Genomic DNA, 22,722 nt, shown 5'->3' with positions numbered 1-22,722 from the left:
ACTTATATATCACATTTTCTTTATCCACTCATTTCTTGACAACACTGTTTGTTTCCATATCTTGGCTATTGTAAATAATGTTGCAATGAACATGGGAATGCACATAGCTCTTTGAGATAATGATTTTATTTCCTTTGGATGTATATCCAGAACTGGGATTGTTGGATCATATGGTGGTTCTATTTTTATTTTTTTGAGGAATTCCATACTCTTTCATAATAGCTGTAGCAATTTATATTCCCACCAACTGTGTAAAAGGGTTCCCTTTACTTGAAATCCTCACAAATACTTACTTTTTGCCTTTTGATAATAGTCATCCCAACAGGTAGGAGGTGATATCTCATTTGTAGTTTTGATTTGCATATCCCTGATGATTAGTGATATTGAGCATCTTTCCATTTACCTTTTGGCCTTTTGTATGTCTTCCTTGGATGAATATCTATCTATTCAGGCCCTTTCCCATATTCTGTGTATTTTTTTTTTTTGCTATTGAGTGTATGAGTTACTTATGTATTTTGGATATTAAACCCTTATCAGATATATGGTTTGCAAATATTGTCCCCTTTTCCATAGGTTGCCTTTTCATTTTGTTGATTGTTTTCTTTGCTGTAAAGAACCTTTAGTTGGATATAGTCCACTTATTTATTTTTGCTTTTGTTTCCTGTGCTTTTTTTTTTTATCAATTCCAAAAAATTATTGCCAAGACTAATGTCAAGGAGGGGAACCTGGGTGGCTCAGTCATTAAGCGTCTGCCTTCAGCTCAGGTCATGATCCCAGGGTCCTGGGATGGAGCCCTGCATCGGGCTCTCTGCTCTGCAGAAGCCTACTTCTCCCTCTCCCACTCCCCCTGCTTGTGTTCCCTCTCTCTCTGTGTCTTTCTCCGTCAAATAAATAAAATCTTAAAAAAAAAAGACTAATGTCAAGAAGCTATCGCCCCATTTTCTTGTAGAAGTTTTATGTTATGCTTAAGTCTTTAATCCATTTTGAGCTGATTTTTTGTGCAACGTATAAGTTAGGGGTCCATTTTCATTATTTTAAATGTATTCAATATACCGAACATCATTTATTGAAGAGATTATCCTTACCCCATCATGTATTTTTGGCATCTTTTTCAGAATAAGTTGACTGTATATGCATGGGTTATTTCTGGATGCTTTGTTCTATTTCATAGGTCTATGTATCTGTTTTTATACCAGTACCATACTGTTTTGATTCCTAAAGCTTTGTAATATAGCTTGAAGTCAGGAAGTTTGATGCCTCCAGCTTTGCTCTTCTTTGTCAAGATTGCTTTAGCTATTTAGGGTCTTCTGTAGTTCCATAAAAATTTTAGGACTTTTTTCCCCATTTCTGTGAATAATGCAATTAGAATTTTGATAGGGATTGCACTGAATCTATATATTGTTTTGTACAGAATGGACATTTTAACAATATGAGTTCTTCCAATCCACAAAATAGGATATGTTTTATTTGCTTTGTTTTCTTCAGTTTCTTTGATCTATGTTTTATGGTTTTCAGTGTACAAATTTTTCACTGCCTTGGTTAAATTTATTCTTAACTATTTATTCTTTTTGGTACTATTGCAAATGGGATTGTTTTCTTAATGTCTTTTTTTTTAGATAGTTCATTGTTAATGTATAGAAATGCAACTGGTTTTTGTATATTGATTTTTGTGTTCTGTAACTTTTCTGAATTTATTTATGAGTTTTAACAGGGTTTATTGGGCAGAGTCTTTAGGGTTTTCTATATAGAATATCATGCCATCTGCCAATAGAAACAATATTACTTCTTGTTTTCTGATTTGGAGGCATTTTTTTTTCCTCCCTTATTTCTCTGGTTAGGACTTCCAGTATTGTGCTGAATAAAAGAATTGAGAGTGGACACCATTGTCTTGTTTTTGATTTTACAGGAAAAGCTTTCAGCTTTTCACCGTTGAATGATGTAAAGTTAGTTGTAAGCTTGACATATAGAACTTTTATTATATTGAGGTACATTCCTTCTATACCTAGTTTGTTGAGAGTTTTTATCAGAAAGGATATTATTTTTTGTCAAATGCTTTTTCTACATTTATTGAGAGGATCATATGATTTTTATCATTCATCTTGTTAATGTGGTATATCATATTTATTGATTTGTTTATGTTGAACCATCCTTGCATCCTATGGATAAAGCACACATGATTATAGTATATAATTCTTTTAATATGATGTTGAATTTGGCTTGCCTGCATTTTATTGGGGATATTTACAACTATACTTATCAGAGATATTGACCTTAATTTTTTATTCTTGTAATGTCCTCATCTGGCTTTGATATCAGGTAGTGCTGGCCTCATGAAATGAGCTTGGAAGTGTTTCCACCTCCTCAAAGTTTTGGAAGAGCTTGAAAGGATTAATATGAACTTATCTTGAAATGTTTGGTAGAATTCACCAATGGAACCATCTGGTTCCATACTGATTTAATCTCCTAATTCATATTGGTCTATTTAAAATTTCTATTTCTTCATGATTCAGTCTCGTAAGATTTTATGTTTCTAGGATTATATCCATTTCTTCTGAGTCATTCAATTTGTTGGCATATAATTATTCATAGCATTCTCTTATGATCCTCTGTAATTCTGTAGTATCAGTTGTAAAGTCTCCTCTTTATTTTCTGATTTCATCTTCTCTTTTTTTTCCTCAGTCTAATTTTATTAACTTTGTCTATCCTTTCAAAAAACCAGCTCTTAGTTTCATTGATCTTTTCTATTGTCTTTGTAGTCTCTATTTCATTTATTTCTGCTCTGCTCTTTGTCATTTCCATTTTACTATTAACTTTGGGCTTAGTTTTTTTTTTTTCCTTTTTTTTTTATTTTGTTGAGGTGTAAACTCAGGTTGTTTATTTGAGATCTTTTTTTCCCTGTTAACATTTTAATTTTTTCAAGGTACCAGGAACTGTATATAAATGACAGTAGATCTTTGCTTCTTTATTTTTATCTAAATAGATGACTCAAGATGAATTCTCAAGGAAAAAAAAAAGCTCTTGTATATAAGGGGTTATATCTTCCTTCATCATCTACTTGGAACAAATAGTTGTGTTGCTTCATAGAATCAGGGAAGAGGTTGTGATAAATTGGAAGAGGTACACATACTGCTGCTATCATTTTACCACAAAATCACCTGCCAAGTTGGATGGGATACAGAGATTGAGGATGATGTGACTGAAGAATATAATAAACATGGAAGAGTTATTCATATTTATGTTGAAATCTTTTGTTTTCTTACACTTATTGCTATGAACTTCCCTCTTAGGTCTGCTTTTGCTGCATCCTATATATTTTAGTACATTATGTTTTCATTTTTGTTTGTCTCAAGACATTTTTTTGATTTTCCCTTTTATTTCTTCTTTGACTCTTTGGTTGTTCAGGAGCGTGTTGTTCAATTTCCACCTATTTATAAATTTTCCAGGTTTCCTCCTATTATTGATTTCTAGTTGCATACCATTATGGTCAGGATAGGTACCTGATATGATTTTAATTTTCTCAAATTTGTTTAGATTTATTTTGTGGCCTAAATGTGATATATCCTGGAGAATGTTCCATGGGTGTTTAAAAAGAGTGTGTATCCTACTGCTGTGAGATAGAACGTTCTGAATGTTTGTTATGTCTCTTTGGCCTAAGATTTAGTTCAAATCCAAGGTTTCCTTATTGAATATTTTTGACTGGGGCTGTTGCTGTACATTCCTGTAGCTGCAGGGGGGTTAGCCATGTGTGCAATGTTGTGGTGGCCAACTGCATGCACTTGTGTGGTCATGGGAGCCTGGGAGGGCAGTGAGTATAGTGGCTGTGATGAGTCCTGAGGTTCGGGGTGTCCACAGCATTGCAGGCTAGGTGGCTCTTGCAGGTTGGGGGAGACTCAGCTTGCTGGAGTCTGAAATGCAAAAACCTGTGGGACCCTCAGTGGCAAAAGCTGCAGGGGATCCTTGGCAGCTCTGTTGGTTATTGGTTTCTTTGGCAGCAGAAGCTGCTGGGATCTTTTGTGGAGTGGTCTTCTGGGGTCTGCGATGGAGTCCTTGAAAACTGTGGAGATATTGTATTATCCACAAGGGCTGTTGAAGTCCTCAGTGGTGAAGGATGCTGGGGACCTCTGCAGAGCAGGCCATGGGCAAACTTCGTTGCTCCTACTGCATGGCTGATACTGATAATCCCTATCCTTCTTTGTTACTGCCTCTAGATGTCCTAGGTCTGCCAGTCTCCCCTGTGTTCTGGGTGGGGTGCAGTGCCCCATAAGCTGGGGAAACTGCTCACTCACCCAGTAAAGGGAACTCTCTTGGGTCAGGGGGTTCTCTCTTGGCATTGAGCAGAGCCAGCCTGAGGAATGGGATGATGCAAGCAAAATGAAACTGTTTTTCCTAATCTATTTGTGTGAATTTTCAGGTTTATTGCTGCATTGTGTTCCTGAAGCTTCTTAAGTGGGCCCCTGAGGTTTCTCAGAGCTATTTTCATGAATAAAAATATTATTCATTCAATATTATTCATGAATAGTGTCTAATTGTTCTTTGTGGGGGGCAAAGGGGCTGGGATCGCCTGCTCCACTGTCTTGCTAACTCTATTTCATTAATTTCTGATTTTTGTCTTTGTTCTTTGTTTCTTTCTATTTAATTTGGTATAATTTGCTCTTTTTCCACCAGCTTGTAATAAGAGAATTTAGATTATTGATAATTAAACTTTCTTCCTCTATAATAAAATAATTTAAAAGTACAAATTTCTCTCTATGCACTGCTCAACCTATAACCCACATGTTTTCGTGTATTCTTTAATCGCTAATTTGAGATGTTTTCTATTTTTCATTGATTCAAGAATTATTTATTATTACTGCTTACTTTTAAATATTTAGTGATTATATATATATAAATTGTTGTTTATTGTAATATAATTCTTTTCTGAGAACATATTCTGCAAAATTTCCATTGTTTTTAAACTTACTGAAACTATTACATGGACTCTCATATGGTCTAATTAGGGAAATACTACATATGCACTTAAAAATAATGCTAATTCTGCAGTTGTTAGGTATAGCTTTCTAATGGTCAAGTTGTTAGGTATGTTGTTTCAGTCTTCTATGTCCTTATTGATTTTAGGTCTGCGTGTTCTTTTTTTGTGAGAGAGAAGAGTGATCAAATCTCTATAAATTTGGATATATCTACTTCTTTCAGTTCTGTTGATTTCTGCCTCATGTATTTTAAAGCTTTGTAATGAAACATTTGCAGTTTTTTTAAGAAAACAATGCCACTTATTTATTTATATTATTAAGTTGTTAGTCACCATACATTACATCATTAGTTTTTTTTTAATTTTTTATTATGTTAATCACCATACATTATATCATTAGTTTTTGATGTAGTGTTGATGTAATGTTCCATGATTCATTGTTTGCATATAACACCCAGGTCTCCATGCACGATGTACCCTCTTTAATACCCATCACCAGGCTAATCCATCCCCCCACACCCTCCCCTCTAGAACCCTCAGTTTGTTTTTCAGAGTCCATCGTCTCTCATGGTCTGTCTCCCCCTCCGATTTACCCCCTTCATTCTTCCCCTCCTGCTGTCTTCTTTTTTTTTTTTTTTTGTTAACATATATTGCATTATTTGTTTCAGAGGAACAGATCTGTGATTCAACAGTCTTGCACAATTCACAGCACTCACCATAGAACATACCCTCCCCAATGTCTATCACCCAGTCACCCTATCCCTCCCAACTGAACCCCACTCCAGCAACCCTCAGTTTGTTTCCTGACATTAAGAATTCCTCATATCATGAGGTCATATGATACATGTCTTTCTTTGATTGACTTATTTCACTCAGCATAACACCCTCCAGTTCCATCCATGTCATTGCAAATGGCAAGTCTCATTCTTTTTGATGGCTGCATAATATCCCATTGTATATATATATACCCCTTCTTCTTTATCCATTCATCTGTCGATGGACATCTTGGCTCTTTCCACAGTTTGGCTATGGTGGACATTGCTGGAATAAACATTGGGGTGCACGTACCCCGTCGGATCCCTACATTGGTATCTTTGGGGTAAATACCCAGTAGTGCAATTGCTAGAACGTATGGTAGCTCTATTTTCAACTGTTTGAGGAACCTACATACTGTTTTCCAGAGTGGTTGAACCAGCTTGCATTCCCACCAACAGTGTAGGAGGGTTCCCCTTTCTCCACATCCCTGCCAACATCTGTGGTGTCCTGACTTCTTAATTTTAGCCATTCTGACTGGTGTGAGGTGGTATCTCATTGAGGTTTTGCTTTGGATTTCCCTGATGCCGAGCGATGTTGAGCACTTTTTCATGTATCTGTTGGCCATTTGGAGGTCTTCTTTGGAAAAATGTCTGTTCATGTCTTCTGCCCATTTCTTGATTGGATCATTTGTTCTTTGGGTGTTGAATTTGATAAGTTCTTTATAGATTTTGGATACTAGCCCTTTATCTGATATGTCATTTGCAAATATCTTCTCCCATTCTGTCGGTTGTCTTTTGGTTTTGTGGACTGTTTCTTTTGCTGTGCAAAAGCTTTTTATCTTGATGAAATCCCAATAGTTCATTTTTGGCCTTGCTTCCCTTGCCTTTGGAGATATTTCAGGACGAAGTTGCTGCGGCTGAGGTCAAAGAGGTTGCTACCTGTGTTCTCCTTTAGGATTTTGATGGACTCCTGTCTCACGTTTAGGTCTTTCAACCATTTGGAGTCTATTTTTGTGTGTGGTGTAAGGAAATGGTCCAGTTTCATTCTTCTGCATGTGGCTGTCCAATTTTTCCAACACCATTTGTTGAAGAGACTCTTTTTCCACTGGACATTCTTTCCTGCTTTGTCAAAGATGAGTTGACCATAGAGTTGAGGGTCCATTTCTGGGCTCTTTATTCTGTTCCATTGATCTATGTGTCTGTTCTTGTGCCGGTACCATACTGTCTTGATGTTGACAGCTTTGATATAGAGCTGGAAGTCCGGAATTGTGATGCTGCCAGCTTTGCTTTTCTTTTTCAACATTCCTCTGGCTATTCGGGGTCTCTTCTGGTCCTCCTCCTCTTGTGATTGAGTTCTAGTTTCAAAGCATTGTGGTCTGAAAATATGCAGGGAATGATCCTAATCTTTTGGTACTGGTTGAGACCTGATTTGTGACCTAGGATCTGATCAGTTCTGGAGAATGTTCCATGGGCACTAGAGAAGATGTGTATTCTGTTGCTTTGGGATGGAATGTTCTGAATATGTGTGTGAAGTCCATTTGGTCCAGTGTGTCATTTAAAGTCTTTATTTCCTTGTTGATCTTTTGCTTAGATGATCTGTCCATTTTGGTCCGGGGGGTGTTAAATTCCCCCACTATTATTGTATTGTTGTCAATGTGTTTCTTTGCTTTTGTTATTAATTGCCTTATATAATTGGCTGCTCCCATGTTAGGGGCATAGATATTTACATTTGTCAGATCTTCTTGTTGGATAGACCTCTTAAGTAGGATATAGTGTCTTTCCTCATTTCTTATTAGAGTCTTTGCTTTAAAGTCTAATTTGTTTGATATAAAGATTGCCACCCCACCTTTCTTTTGGTGTCCATGAGCATGGTAAATTGTTTTCCACCCCCTCACTTTCAATCTGGGGGTGTCTTTAGGTCTAAAATGAGTCTCTTGCAGACAGCATATTGTTTTTTAATCTAATGTGATAGCCTGTGTCTTTTGATTGGGGCATTTAGCCCATTTACATTCAGGGTAACTATTGAAAGATATGAATTTAGTGCCATTGTATTGCTTGTAAGGTGACTGTTACTGTATATTGTCTGTGTTCCTTTCTGCTCTGTGCTGCTTTTAGGCTCTCTCTGTGCTTAGAGGACCCCTTTCAATATTTCTTGGAGGGCTGGTTTCGTGTTCGCAAATTCCTTTAGTTTTTCTTTGTCCTGGAAGCTTTTTATCTCTCCTTCTATTTTCAATGACAGCCTAGCTGGATATAGTATTCTTGGCTGCATATTTTTCTCGTTTAGTGCTCTGAAGATCTCATGCCAGTCCTTTCTGGCCTGCCAGGTCTCTATGGATAGGTCTGTTGCCAATGTAATGTTTCTACCGTTATATGTTACATATCTCTTCTCCTCGGCTGCTTACAGGATTTTCTCTTTGTCTCTGAGACTCGTATGTTTTACTATTAAATGTTGGGTTGTTGACCTATTTTTCTTCATTTTGAGAGGGGTTCCCTGTGCCTCCTGGATTTTCATGCTTGTTTCCTTCCCCACATTAGGGAAGTTCTCTGCTATGAATTGCTCCAATATACCTTCTGCCCCTCTCTGTCTTTCTTCTTCCTCTGGGATCCCCATTATTCTAATGTTGTTTTGTCTTATCGTATCCCTTATCTCTTGAATTCTGCCGTCATGATCCAGTAGTTGTTTATCTCTCTTTTTCTCAGCTTCTTTATTTTCCATCTTTGGTTTTCTATATCACTGATTCTCTCTTCTGCCTCATTTATCCTAGCAGTTAGTGCCTCCATTTTTGATTGCAACTCCTTAATAGCCTTTTTGATTTCGACTTGGTTAGATTTTAGTTCTTTTATTTCTCCAGAAAGTGTTTCTCTAATAACTTCCATGCTTTTTCTCTAATAACTTTCCAAGCCCAGCCAGTATCTTTAAAATCATGATTCTGAACTCTAAGTCCAACATCATACTAATGTCCGTATTGAGTAGGTGCCTGGGAGACGGTTCTACCTCTTGTTCTTTTTGTTGAGGTGATTTTTTCCGTCTTGTCATTTTGTCCAGAGGAGAATAGATAAATGAGAGAACAAAACACTAACACGGTAACAACATCCCCAGAAAATATACTCTAAACAAATCAGAAAATACCTGAAACCAGGGGAGAAAAAGAGAAAGAATGAAAAAAGAAAGAGAGAAAAAAAGAAAAAGATAAAAACAAACAAAAACAGAACCATACAAAAAAACGGAATATGACCAAATATGATCAGGCTGGTGCATAGATCAATGCCACACACTAGATTTTGGGTGTATTTTGGACTGTTAGAAGAAAGTGCCTCCTCTTGGGGTGCCTGGGTGGCTCAGTTGGTTAAGCGACTGCCTTCGGCTCAGGTCATGATCCTGGAGTCCCGGGATCGAGTCCCACATCAGGCTCCCTGCTCAGCAGGGAGTCTGCTTCTCCCTCTGACCCTCTTCTCTCTCATGCTCTCTATTTCTCATTCTCTCTCTGTCAAATAAATAAATAAAATCTTAAAAAAAAAGATTTAAAAAAAAGAAGAAAGTGCCTCCCAAAATTTTAAAGAAAGAAAGACTTATATATGTACAAAATAAAGGTTGATATGATGAAGGGATGGAATATTATTGTAAAGATGAAAATTATAAAAATTTTGTAAAAGGAATTGATAAAACACTGTTTGAAAAAAGAAAGAAGAGGATTTAAAAAAAAGAAAGAAAGAAAATAAGGGGGGGGAGAGAATGTGATCAGGCAAGAGACTAGAACAAAGCGATACACTAGAGATTTAGGGTATATTTTGATCTGTTAGAAGAAACTGTATCTCAAATTTTAAAGATAGAACAACTTATATATTCCAAAAACAAGGGTAACTACTATGAAGGGATAGAATATGACTCTAAAAATGAAAAATAAATATGTTTACTTAGAAAAGGGTTTGACAAGATGTTTGTTGAAAAAGGGAAAAAGAAAAATTCAAAAAAAAAGACAGTTAAAATAAAATTAACTTTGAAAGACTAAAGAATCATTATAAAAAGCCATGAATTCTATGTGCAGTATTCCCCTAGCACTGGAGTTCTGCTGTTCTCATTGATCGGTAAACTTAGTCTTGGCTGGCTGTTCTTGCTGATCTTCTGGGGGAGGGGCCTGTTGCCGTGGTTCCCAAATGTCCTTGCCGGAGGCGGAATTGCCCCGCCCTTGTCGGTCTGGGCTAAGCAATCTGCTCGGGTTTGCTCTCGGGAGCTTTTGTTCCCTGCAAGCTTTCCGTACAGCTTTGGAGGACCAGAGTGAAAATGGTGGCCTCCCAATCTCTGCCCTGGAGGAGCCGAGAACTCAGTGCCCCACTCCTCAGTGCGCCCCCAGAGAAAAGCAGTCAGTCAATCCCGTCTCCCCGGTCTCCAGCCGCACTCCGTGCTCACCGGGACTGTGACCGAGCATTTCTATCTCTGGCACCTGACCCCGTGTGGAGTCTCTGAACCCAGCAGATCCCTGAGGTGCACTCCCATGCCGCTCCTCTCAGGGGAGGAAGGGGAGTCTCCCCAGATCTGCAGCTTGTTGGGTCCCTGCTGGAGGAGCAGTGGCCCGACTGGGCCGCGGATCACAGTTTATGGCAACCCCGAGCTGAGAGCCTGTGCCTCAGCTCTGTTTCTGCAGCTGGCTTCCCCGCTCCGATACCTGGGAGCTCTGTTGCACTCAGGCACCCCTGGTCTTTCTGTGACCCCGAGGGTCCTGAGACCGCACTGTCCCATGAGGGTTCCAGCCCCAGCTTAGCCACTGGTGCGACGTCCCTCAGCGGAGCCAACTTCTAAAAGGTCCGATTTTGTGCTCCGCTGCTCTATCACTTGCCAGAAGCGGCCGATGGAGGCCCCCTCCCCTGCCATCTATCCTCCCAAATATCGCCTCGGATTCACTTCTCCGCACGTCCTACCTTCCAGAAAGTGGTCGCTTTTCTGTTCAGAGAGTTGTTGCTATTCTTTTCTTCGATCTCCTGTTGAGTTCCTAGGTGTTCAGAATGGTTTCATCCCTATCCAGTTGAATTCCTGAGACCAGACGAAATCCAGGTGTCCTACTCCTCCACCATATTTCTCCACCCCATTAGTGTCCATTTTTAAAATTTTAGTTTTTAAAATATAATAGCCATCCTAATGTGTGTAAAATAGTATCTTACTGTAGTTTCGATTTGCACTTCCCTAATGATTCGTGAATTTGAACATCTTTTGAGGTGCTTATTGGCTACTGTATATCTTCTCTCCAGAAATGTCTATTCAACACTTTTGATTATTTTAAGTCAGGTTTTTTAGTTGTTGTTTTTAAGTTGTAAGAGTTCTTTATATATTCTGTATATTAATGTCTTATCAGATAGTTGCAAATATTTCCTCCCATTCTATGTATTGCCTTTTCACTCTCTTACTAGTGTCCATTGATGTTCAAGAGATTTTAATTTTGATATGAATATTTTTTCTTTTGTTTCTTGTGCTTTTGGTATCATATCCAAGAAATCATTGCCAAATGCAATGTCATACATCTTTTCTCCTATATTTTCTTATAAGAGTTTTTAGTTTTATGTGTTACATTTAGTCTTTCATCCATTTTGAGTTAACTTTTGTATATGATGCAAGATAAGGATTTAATTTCATTCTTTTTCATGTGGTTACTCTGTTTCCCCACCACTGGTTGAAAAGACTGTCCTTTCTCCATTGAATGGTGTTGATATCCTTGTCAAAAGTCATTTGATAATATATGTGAGGCCTTAATTCCAGGCTCTCTATTCTATTCCATTGGTGTACATGTCCTTCTTTGGGCTGGTACCACATGATTTTGATTTCTGTAGATTTGTAGTAAGTTCTGAAATCACGAAATCTGAGTCCTCCAAACTTGTTCTTCTCTTTCAAGTTTGCCTAGACAATTCCAGGTCCCTTGAGTTTTTATATGAATTTTAAGATGGATTTTCCTATTTCAGCAAAACTCTCATTCACATTTTGAGAGATTGCTTTGAATCTGTAGTTTCGGGTAGTATTTAAATCTTGACAATATTAGTCATGTAATCCATGAACATAGGAACTTTTCCTTCATTAGTGTATTATTTAATTTTTTTCAACAATGTTTTGTAGTTTCACTGTACAAATCTCTTGCCTCCTTGGTTAAGTTTATTCCTACATACTTTATTTTTTGATGCTTTTTATAAATGGAATTATTTTCTTAATTTCCTTTGTGGGTTGTTTATTGATGGCACATGAATTTTTTTGTGTGTGTGTGTTCATTTTGTAGCTTGCAACTTTGATTTTTTTTTTAAAATCAGTTCTAACAGGTTTTGTGTATGTGCGTAATCTGTAGGGCTTCCTACACCTAAGATTATGTGGAGTATGAAAAGTGTAAGTTTTAATCTTTCTTTTCCAATTTGGATAACTTTCATTCCTTTTTTTCTGCCCATTTTCTCTGTCTAGAATTTTTGATATAATGCTGAATAATATTGGCAAAAGTGGTCATCCTTGTTTTGTTCCAATTTTGGAAGGTTTTAAACAGACAATCCACAGAGGCATTTCCAAATTTTCTGATGATCACTCTGGCTGCTGAATGGAGGATGGATGGAAAGGGCAAGACTAGTGGTAAAAATACTAATGAAAGAGACTTTCAATAGCTCATATAAGCGTGCTAATTTGCTTAGAGGGCAGTACAGTGAGCTAGTGATAGTGACACCAAGTCCCCACTGACCTTGAACATATATAACAGGGTCTGATGGCCAATGAGCCACCCATTGCTATCGTTAGAGGATGGTTTCGATCATGCTGCACTCCTCTCTACATTCTCATTCAGGAGAGGGAACATTAAAATCAAAACAAAGACACCCAGGATGCATGTCTGAGGAGAACTCCCTAAGATCAAATGTTATAGCCCTGTGGTATCTTTGTAAGCAGTGCTGATAACATAGCAGAAATGGAAGGCTGTAAAGGAAGTAAAACTCCATCTGGACCACAATTGCCTCTTTTCACACCCTCTCCACACCAATACTATCTATAGAGAGTAGGAAAACCAAGCTCAGAGAAGCTTTTGATCTCAGAGTTCCAAGAAGCAAGTGGTAAGAAGTCATTCTTTCATGTCCCAAGCTGGGAGTATGAGTTTCTGACACCTGTCAGGAGCTAGTGGAAGGGAACAATGTATCATTTGTGATGAACATAAATATCTTGCATCAAGACTCCACCCCAAAACTGCTAGAATTCATACAGGAATTCAGTAAAGTGGCAGGACATAAAATCAATGCACAGAAATCAGTGGCATTCCTATACACCAACAACAAGACAGAAGAAAGAGAGATTAAGGAGTCAATCCCATTTGCAATTGCACCCCAAACCATAAGATACCTAGTAATAAATCTAACCAAAGAGGCAAAGAATCTGTACTCAGAAAACTATAAAATACTCATGAAAGAAACTGAGGAAGACACAAAGAAATGGAAAAGCGTTCCATGCTCATGGATTGGAAGAACAAATATTGTGAAGATGTCAATGCTACCTAGAGCAATCTACACATTTAATGCACTCCCCATCAAAATACCATCCACTTTTTTCAAAGAAATGGAACAAATAATCCTAAAATTTGTATGGAACCAGAAAAGACCTCGAATAGCCAAAGGAATGTTGAAAAAGAAAAGCAAAGCTGGCGGCATCACAATTCCGGACTTCTAGCTCTATTACAAAGCTGTCATCATCAAGACGGTATGGTACTGGCACAAAAATAGACACATAGATCAATGGAACAGAATAGAGACCCCAGAAATCAACCCTCAACTCTATGGTCAACTAATCTTCAACAAAGCAGGAAAGAATGTCCAGTGGGAAAAAGACAGTCTCTCCGGGGGCGGAGCAAGATGGCAGAGGAGTAGGACACCTGGATTTTGTCTGGTCTCAGGAATTCAGTTGAATAGGGATCAAACCATTCTGAACACCTACGAACTCAACAGGTGATTGAAGAAAAGAATAGCAACAACTCTGAACAGAAAAGCGACCACTTACTAGAAGTCAGGACGTGCAGAGAAGTGAATCTGAGGTGATATTCAGGAGGATGGACGGCGGGGGAGGGGGCCTCCTCGACCGCTTCTGGCAAGTGATAGAGCAGCAGAGCACAGAATTGGAACATTTAGAAGTCGGCTCCGCTGAGGGATGTCACTCCAGTGGCTAAGCTGGGGGTGGAACCCTCACGGGACAGTGTGGTCTCAGGACCCTCGGGGTCACAGAAAGACCGGAGGTGCCTGAGTGCAGCAGAGCTCCCAGGTGTCAGAGCCGGGAAGCCGGCTGCAGAGATGGAGCCGAGGCATGGGTTCTCAGCTCGGGGTTGCCATAAACCGTGATCCGTGGCATAGTCGGGCCACTGCTCCTCCAGCAGGGACCCAACAAGTGGCAGATCCGGGGAGACTCCCCTTCCTCCTCTAGGAGGAGGGGCAGGAGAGTGCACTGCAGGGATCTGCTGGGTTAGGAGACTCTACACCAAGTCGGGTGCCAGAGATAGAAATGCTCGGTCACAGGCCCGGTGAGCACGGAGTGCAGCTGGAGACTGGGGAGAGGGGAGTGATTGACTGCTTTTCTCTGGGGGCACACTGAGGAGTGGGGCCCCAAGTTCTTGGCTCCTCCACGGTGGAGATTGGAGGCCGCCATTTTCATTCTCGTCCTCCAAAGCTGTACGGAAAGCTTGCAGGGACCATAAGCTCCCGAGAGCAAGCCCCTGCAGATTACTTAGCCCGGACCGGCAAGGGTGGGGCAATTCCGCCTCCTGGAGGCAAAGACATTTGGGAACCATGGCAACAGGCCCCTCCCCCAGAAGATCCACATGAACAGCCAGCCAAGACCAAGTTTACCGATCAATGAGAACAGGAGAACTCCAGTGCAAGGGGAATACTACACATAGAATTCATGGCTTTTTTTACCATGATTCATTAGTCTTTCAAGTTAATTTTTTTAACTGTATTTTTTTTTTAATTTTTCTTTTTCCCTTTTTCAACCAACATCTTATCAATCCCTTTTTTTAAAAATTTTATTTATATATTTGACAGAGAGAGAGCACAAGTAGGCAGAGAGGCAGGCAGAGGGAGAGGGAGAATCAGGCTCCCCGCTGAGCAAAGAGTCAGACATGGGGCTCGATCCCAGAACCCTGGGATCATGACCTGAGCCGAAGGCAGACGCTTAATGACAGAGTCACCCAGGCACCCCTTATCAATCCCTTTTTTAAAAAACATTTTTATTTTTCATTTTTAGAGTCAGATTCTATCCCTTCATAGTAGTTACCCTTATTTTTGGCATATATATATATAAGTTGTTCTCTCTTTTAAATTTTGAGATACAGTTTCTTCTAACAGATCAAAATAAACCCTAAATCACTCGTGTATGGCTTTGTTCTAGTCTCTTGCCTGATCACATTCTCTCCTTTATTTTTTTCTTTTTTTTAAAATATTCTTCTTTCTTTTTTCAAACAACTTGTCTTATCAATTCCTTTTAAACAATGTTTTATACTTTTTATCTTTACAGTAATATTCCATCTCTTCATTGTATCAATCAACCCTTATTTTGTATATATATGTCTTTTTTCTTCAAAATTTTAGGAGGCACTTACTTCTAACAGACCAAAATACACACAAAATCTTGTGTGTGGCACTGATCTATGCACTAGCCTGATCATATTTGATCATATTCTGTTTTTTTTGTTTCATCCTGTTTTTGTTTGTTTTATCTTTTTCTTTTCTCTTTCTTTCCCTTTCTTCTCCCCTGGTTTCAGGTCTTTTCTGATTTGTATAGAGTATATTTGCTGGGGACGTTGTTAACCTGTTAGTAATTTGTTCTCTCATTCATCTATTCTCCTCTGGACAAAATGACAAGACGAAAAAAATCACCTCAAGAAAAAGAACAAGAGGTAGTACCGTCTGCCAGGGACCTACTCAATACAGACATAGTACAATGTCAGACCTAGAGTTCAGAATCATGATTTTAAAGATACTAGCTCGACTTGAAAAAAGCATGGAAGTTATTAGAGAAACCCTTCCTGGAGAAATAAAAGAACTAAAATCTAACCAAGTCGAAATCAAAAAGTCTATTAAGGAGGTGCAATAAAAAATGGAGGCACTACTGCTAGGATAAATGAGGCAGAAGGAGAATCACCATATAGAAGACCAAATGATGGAAAATAAAGAAGCTGAGAAAAAGAGAGATGAACAACTACTGGATAACGAGGGCAGAATTCAAGAGATAAGCAATACGATAAGACGAAAGAACATTAGAATAATTTGGATCCCAGAAGAAGAAGAAAGACAGAGAGGGGCAGAAGGTATATTGGAGCAATTGATAGCAGAGTACTTCCCTAATGTGGGAAAGGAAATATGCATCAATATCCAGGAGGCACAGAGAACCCCTCTCAAAATCAATAAAAATAGGTCAACACCCGGATATCTTATAGTAAAACTTACAAGTCTCAGAGACAAAGAGAAAATCTTGAAAACAGCTCTGGAGAAGAGATATGTAACCTATAATTGTAGAAACATTAGATTGGCAACAGACCTATCGACAGAGACCTGGCAGGCCAGAAAGGACTGGCATGAGATCTTCAGAGCACTAAACGAAAAAAATATGCAGCCAAGAATACTATATCCAGCTAGGGTGTCATTGAAAATTGAAGGAGAGATAAAAAGCTTCCAGGACAAACAAAAACTAAAGGAATTTGCAAACACAAAACCAGCCCTCCAAGAAATATTGAAAGGGGTCCTCTAAGCACAGAGAGAGCCTAAAAGCATCACAGAGCAGGAAGGAACACAGACAATATACAGTAACAGTCACCTTACAGGCAATACAATGGCACTAAATTCATATCTTTCAATAGTTACCCTGAATGTAAATGGGCTAAATGCCCCAATCAAAAGATACAGGCTATCACATTGGATTAAAAAACAAGACCCATGGATATGCTGTCTGCAAGAGACTCATTTTAGACCTAAAGACACCCCCAGATTGAAAGTGAGGGGGTGGAAAACCATTTACCATGCTAATGGACACCAAAAGAAACCTGGGGTGGCAAACCTTATATCAGACAAATTAGATATTAAACCAAAGACTGTAATAAGAGATGAAGAAGGACACTATAACCTACTTAAAGGGTATATCCAACAAGAAAATTTAACAATTGTAAATATCGGTGTCCCTAACATGGGACCCGCCAATTATATAAGGCAATTAATAACAAAAGCAAAGAAACACATTGAAAACAATACAATAATAGTGGGGGACTTTAACACCCCCCTCACTGAAATGGACAGATCATCTAAGCAAAGGATCAACAGGAAATAAAGACTTTAAATGACACACTGGACCAAATGGACTGCACAGACATATTCAGAACATTCCATCCCAAAACAATGGAAAACACATTCTTCTCTAGTGCCCATGGAACATTCTCCAGAAAGATCACATCCTTCATAACAAATCAGGTCTCAACTGGTACCAAAATATTGCGATTATTCCCTCCATATTTTCATGGCACAGTGCTTTGAAACTAGAACTCAATCACAAGAGGAAAGTCGGAAAGAACTCAAATACATGGAGGCTACAGAGTATCCTACTAAAGAATGAATGGGTCAACCAGGAAATTAAAGAAGAATTAAAAAAATTCATGGAAACCAATGAAGATGAAAACACAACTGTTCAAAATCTTTGGGATACAGCAAAGGCAGTCCTAAGAGGAAAGTATATAGCAATACAAGCCTTTCTCAAGAAACAAGAAAGGTCTCAAATAAACAACCTAACCCTACACCTAAAGGAGCTAGAGAAAAAACAGCAAATAAAGCCTAAACCCAGCAACAGCAGAGAATTTATAAAGATGAGTGCAGAATTCAATGAAATACAAACCAAAAGAACAGTAGAACAGATCAACGAAACTAGGAGCTGGTTCTTTGAAAGAATTTACAAGATTGATAAACCCCTAGCCAGACTTATCAAAAAGAAAAGAGAAAGGACCCAAATCAACAAAATCATGAATGAAAGAGGAGAGATCACAACCAACACCAAAGAAATCGAAACAATTCTAAGAACATATTATGAGCAACTATATGCCAGCAAATTAGATAACCCGGAAGAAATGGATGCATTCCTAGAAATGTATCAACTACCAAAATTGAACCAGGAAGAAATAGAAAACCTAAAGAGCCCTATAACTACTAAGGAATTTGAAGCAGTCATCAAAAATCTCCCAAGAAACAAAAGCCCAGGGCCAGATGGCTTCCCAGGGGAATTCTACCAAACATTTAAAGAAGAATTAACACCTATTCTCCTGAAACTGTTCCAAAAAATAGAACTGGATGGAAGAATTCTAAACTCATTTTATGAGGCCACCATTACCTTCATCCCAAAACCAGACAAAGACCCCATCAAAAAGGAGAATTACAGACAAATATCCTTGATGAACATGGATGCAAAAATTCTCACCAAAATACTAGCCAATAGGATCCAACAGTACATTAAAGGATTATTCACCATGACCAAGTGGGATTTATCCCTGGGCTGCAAGGTTGGTTCAACATCTGCAAATAAATCATCATGATATAATATATTAACAAAAGAAAGAACAAGAATCATATGATCCTCTCAATAGATACAGAAAAAGCATTTGACAAAGTACAGCATCCTCTCTTGATCAAAACTCTTCAGAGTATAGGGATAGAGGGTACATACCTCAATATCATCAAAGCCATCTATGAAAAACCTACAATGAATATCATTCTCAATGGGGAAAAGCTGAGAGCTTTCCCCCTAAAGTCAGGAATGCGGCATGGATGTCCACTATCACCACTGCTATTCAACATAGTATTAGAAATCCTAGCCAAAGCAATCAGACAACAAAAAGAAATCAAAGGCATCCAACAGCAAGAGGAAGTCAAACTCTTACTCTTTGCAGATGATATGATACTGTATGTGGAAAACCCAAAACACTCCACCTCAAAATGCTAGAACTCAGACATGAATTCAGTCAAGTGGCAGGATATAAACTCAATGCACAGAAATCAGTGGCATTCCTATACACCAACAACAAGACAGAGGAGAGATAAATTAAGGTGTCGATCCCATTTACAATTGCACCCAAAACCAGAAGTTACCTAGGAATAAATCTAACCAAAGAGGCAAAGGATCTGTACTCAGAAAACTATAAAATACTCATGAAAGAAATTGAAGAAGACACAAAGAAATGGAAAAACGTTCCATGCTCATGGATTGGAAGAACCAACATTGTGAAGATGTCAATGCTACCTAGAGCAATCTACACATTCAATGCATTCCCCATCAAAATACCATCTATTTTTTTGAAAGAAATGGAACAAATAATCCTAAAATGTGTATGGAACCAGAAGAGACCCCAAATAGCCAGAGGAATGTTGAAAAAGAAAAGCAAAGCTGGCGGCATCACAATTCCGGACTTCCAGCTATTACAAAGCTCTCGTCATCAAGACGGTATGGTACTGGCACAAAAACAGACACATAGATCAATGGAACAGAATAGAGAGCCCAGAAATGGACCCTCAACTCTATGGTCAACTAATCTTCAACAAAGCAGGAAAGAATGTCCAGTGGAAAAAAGACAGTCTCTTCAACAAATGGTGTTGGGAAAATTGGACAGCCACATGCAGAAGAATGAACCTGAACCATTTCCTTACACCACACACAAAAATAGACTCCAAATGGTTGCAAGATCTAAATGTGAGATAGGAGTCCATTCAAATCCTAAGGCGAACACAGGCAGCAACCTCTTCGACCTCAGTCGCAGCAACTTCTTCCTAGAAACATCGCCAAAGGCAAGGGAAGCAAGGGCACAAATGAACTATTGGGATTTCATCAAGATAAAAAGCTTTTGCACAGCAAAAGAAACAGTCCACAAAACCAAAAGACAACCAACAGAATGGGAGAGGATATTTGCAAATAACATATCAGATAAAGGGCTAGTGTCCAAAATCTATAAAGAATTTATCAAACTCAACACCCAAAGAACAAATAATCCAATCAAGAAATGGGCAGAAGACATGAACAGACATTTTTCTAAAGAAGACATCCCAATGGCCAACGGACACATGAATAAGTGCTCAACATAGCTTGGCATTAGGGAAATCCAAATCAAAACCTCAATGAGATACCACCTCACACCAGTCAGAATGGCTACAATTAAGAAGTCAGGAAACGGCAGATGTTGGCGGGGATGTGGAGAAAGGGGAACCCTCCTACACTTTTGGTGGGAATGCAAGCTGGAGCAACCACTCTGGAAAACAGTATGGAGGTTCCTCAAACAGTTGAAAATAGAGATACCATAGGATCCAGCATTTGCACTACTGGGTATTTACCCCAAAGATACAAATGTAGGGATCTGAAGGGATACGTGCACCCCAATGTTTATAGCAGTAATGTCCACAGTAGCCAAACTGTGGAAAGAGCCAAGATGCCCATCGGCAGATGAATGGATAAAGAAGAAGTGGTATATATACACAATGGAATATTATGCAGCCATCAAAAGGATTGAGATCCTGCCTTTTGCAATGACGTGGTTGGAACTGGTGGGTCTTATGCTGAGGGAATAAGTCAATCAGAGAAAGACATGTATCATATGACTTCCCTGATATGAGAAATTCTTAATGTCAGGAAACAAACTGAGGGTTGCTGGAGTGGTGGGGGGTGGGAGGGATGGGGTGTCTGGGTGATACACACTGGGGAGGGTATGTGCTATGGTGAGTGCTGTGAATTGTTCAAGTCTGTTGAATCACAGATCTGTACCTCTGAAACAAATAATGTAATATATGTTAAGAGAAAAATAAAGAAGAAGATAGCAGGAGGGGAAGAATGAAGGGGAGTAAATCGGACGGGGAGATGAACAATGAGAAACGATGGAGTCTGAAAAACATACTGAGGGTCCTAGTGGGTAGTGGGGTGGGGGATGGGTTAGCCTGGTGATGGGTATTAAAGAGGGCACATTCAGTGTGGAGCACTGTGTGTTATGCACAAACAATGAATAATGGAACACTACATCAAAAATAATGATATAATGTATGGTGATTAACATAACAATAAAAAAATTTAAAGTTAAAAAAAAGACAGTCTCTTCAAAAAATGGTGTTGGGGAATTGGACAACCAGATGCAGAAGAATGAAACTGGACCATTTCCTTACACCACCCACAAAAATAGACTTAAAATAGTTGAAAGACCTAAATGTAAGACAGGAGTTCATCAAAATCGTAAAGGAGAACACAGGCAGCAACCTCTTCCTAGAAACAACGCCAAAGGCAAGGGAAGCAAGATCAAAAATGAACTATTGGGACTTGATCAAGATAAAGAGCTTGTGCAGAGCAAAAGAAACAGTCAACAAAACCAAAAGAGAACCGACAGAATGGGAGAGGATATTTGCAAATGACATATCAGATAAAGGGCTAGTATCCAAAATCTATAACACCCAAAGAACAAATGATCCAATCAAGAAATGGGCAGAAGGCATGAACAGACATTTTTCCAAAGAAGATATCCAAATGGCCAACAGAGACATGAAAAAGTGCTCAACATCGCTCGGCATCAGGAAAATCGAAATCAAAACCTCAATGAGACACCACCTCACACTAGTCAGGATGGCTAAAATTAACAAGTCAGGAAATGACAGATGTTGGCGATGGATGCAGAGATAGTCTTATAACTGATTCCTACACTGTTGGTGGGAATGCAAGCTGGTGCAGCCACTCAGGAAAACAGTATGGAGGTTCCTCAAACAGTTGAAATAGAGCTACCATACGATCCCGCAATTGCATTACTGGGTATTTACCCCAAGTAAACAAATGTAGTTATCCAAAGGGGTACGTGCACCCCAAAGTTTATAGCAGCAATGTCCACAATAGCCAAACTGTGGAAGGAGCCAAGATGTCCATCAACAGATGAATGGATAAAGAAGATGTGGTATATATATACAATGGAATATTATGCAGCCATCTGAAGGAATGAAATCTTGTCATTTGCAATGACATGGATGGAACTGGTGGGTATTGTGCTGAGCAACATAAGTCAATCGGAAAAAGACATGTATCATATGATCTCACTGATATGAGGAATTCTTAATCTCAGGAAACAAACTGAGGGTTGCTGGAGTGGTGGGGGGTGGGAGGGATGGGGTGGCTGGTTGATAGACATTGGGTAGGTTATGTGCTATGGATATCGCTGTGAATTGTGTGAGACTGTTGAATTGTAGACCTGTACCTCTGAAACAAATAATACATTATATGTTAAAAAGAAGAAGAAGAAGATAGCAGGAAGGGAAAAATGAAGTGGGGGAAATCGGTGGGGGAGATGAACCATGAGAAACTATGGATTCTGAGAAAAAAACTGAGGCTTCTAGAGTGGAGGTCATGGGGGGATATGTTAGCCTGGTGTTGGGTATTAAAGAGGACACCTACTGAATAGAGCACTGGGTGTTGTATGCAAACAATGAATCACGGTGACTAACATAAAAAAAAAAAAAAAAAGAGCCAGGACTATTAACAGAGCATCTTGGGGTGTGAACACTCAACAAGTACTTCTAAAACAGGAGCTTGATGGGAAAAAATACATCTTGCAGTGACCCATTCCAGATGCTGGAATCTTTACTCTAGGAATCAAGTAGTCCAGAAATTGAGAATTGAATTCTAGTCTTTCCAAATTGAAAGCCCACACTCTATTCTATATGGTCCTGGAGTCTTTGACTGATTGTCCTATTCTGCTCTTTCCTTGTCTGTCTGCATTGTATATAACTTTCAGCAAATTTTCTCAGACTGTCTACAATTGCTCAGTGTTCCTCTATAATTGACATTCCTTTTTAAGGAAAAGTTTTACACCAAACAGTGCCTCTGGAAAGTGTTTGACACAAATTGTCTATCTCAGGAATGGCTTTATTTTATTTGTTGTTGCTGTAGTCAAATGGTTTTCTTTCCTCTGGTGTGATGTTTTCTGGCCAGTTGCTTCTGCTCTTTCTCTGTGATGTGGCCAA

Source organism: Eumetopias jubatus, unplaced genomic scaffold, assembly GCF_037043125.1.
Source record: "Eumetopias jubatus isolate StellerSeaLion01/CBP00866 unplaced genomic scaffold, mEumJub1_p1.0 scaffold_3, whole genome shotgun sequence".
Taxonomy (NCBI): Eukaryota; Metazoa; Chordata; class Mammalia; order Carnivora; family Otariidae; genus Eumetopias; species Eumetopias jubatus.
This window is presented reverse-complemented; position numbering follows the sequence as displayed.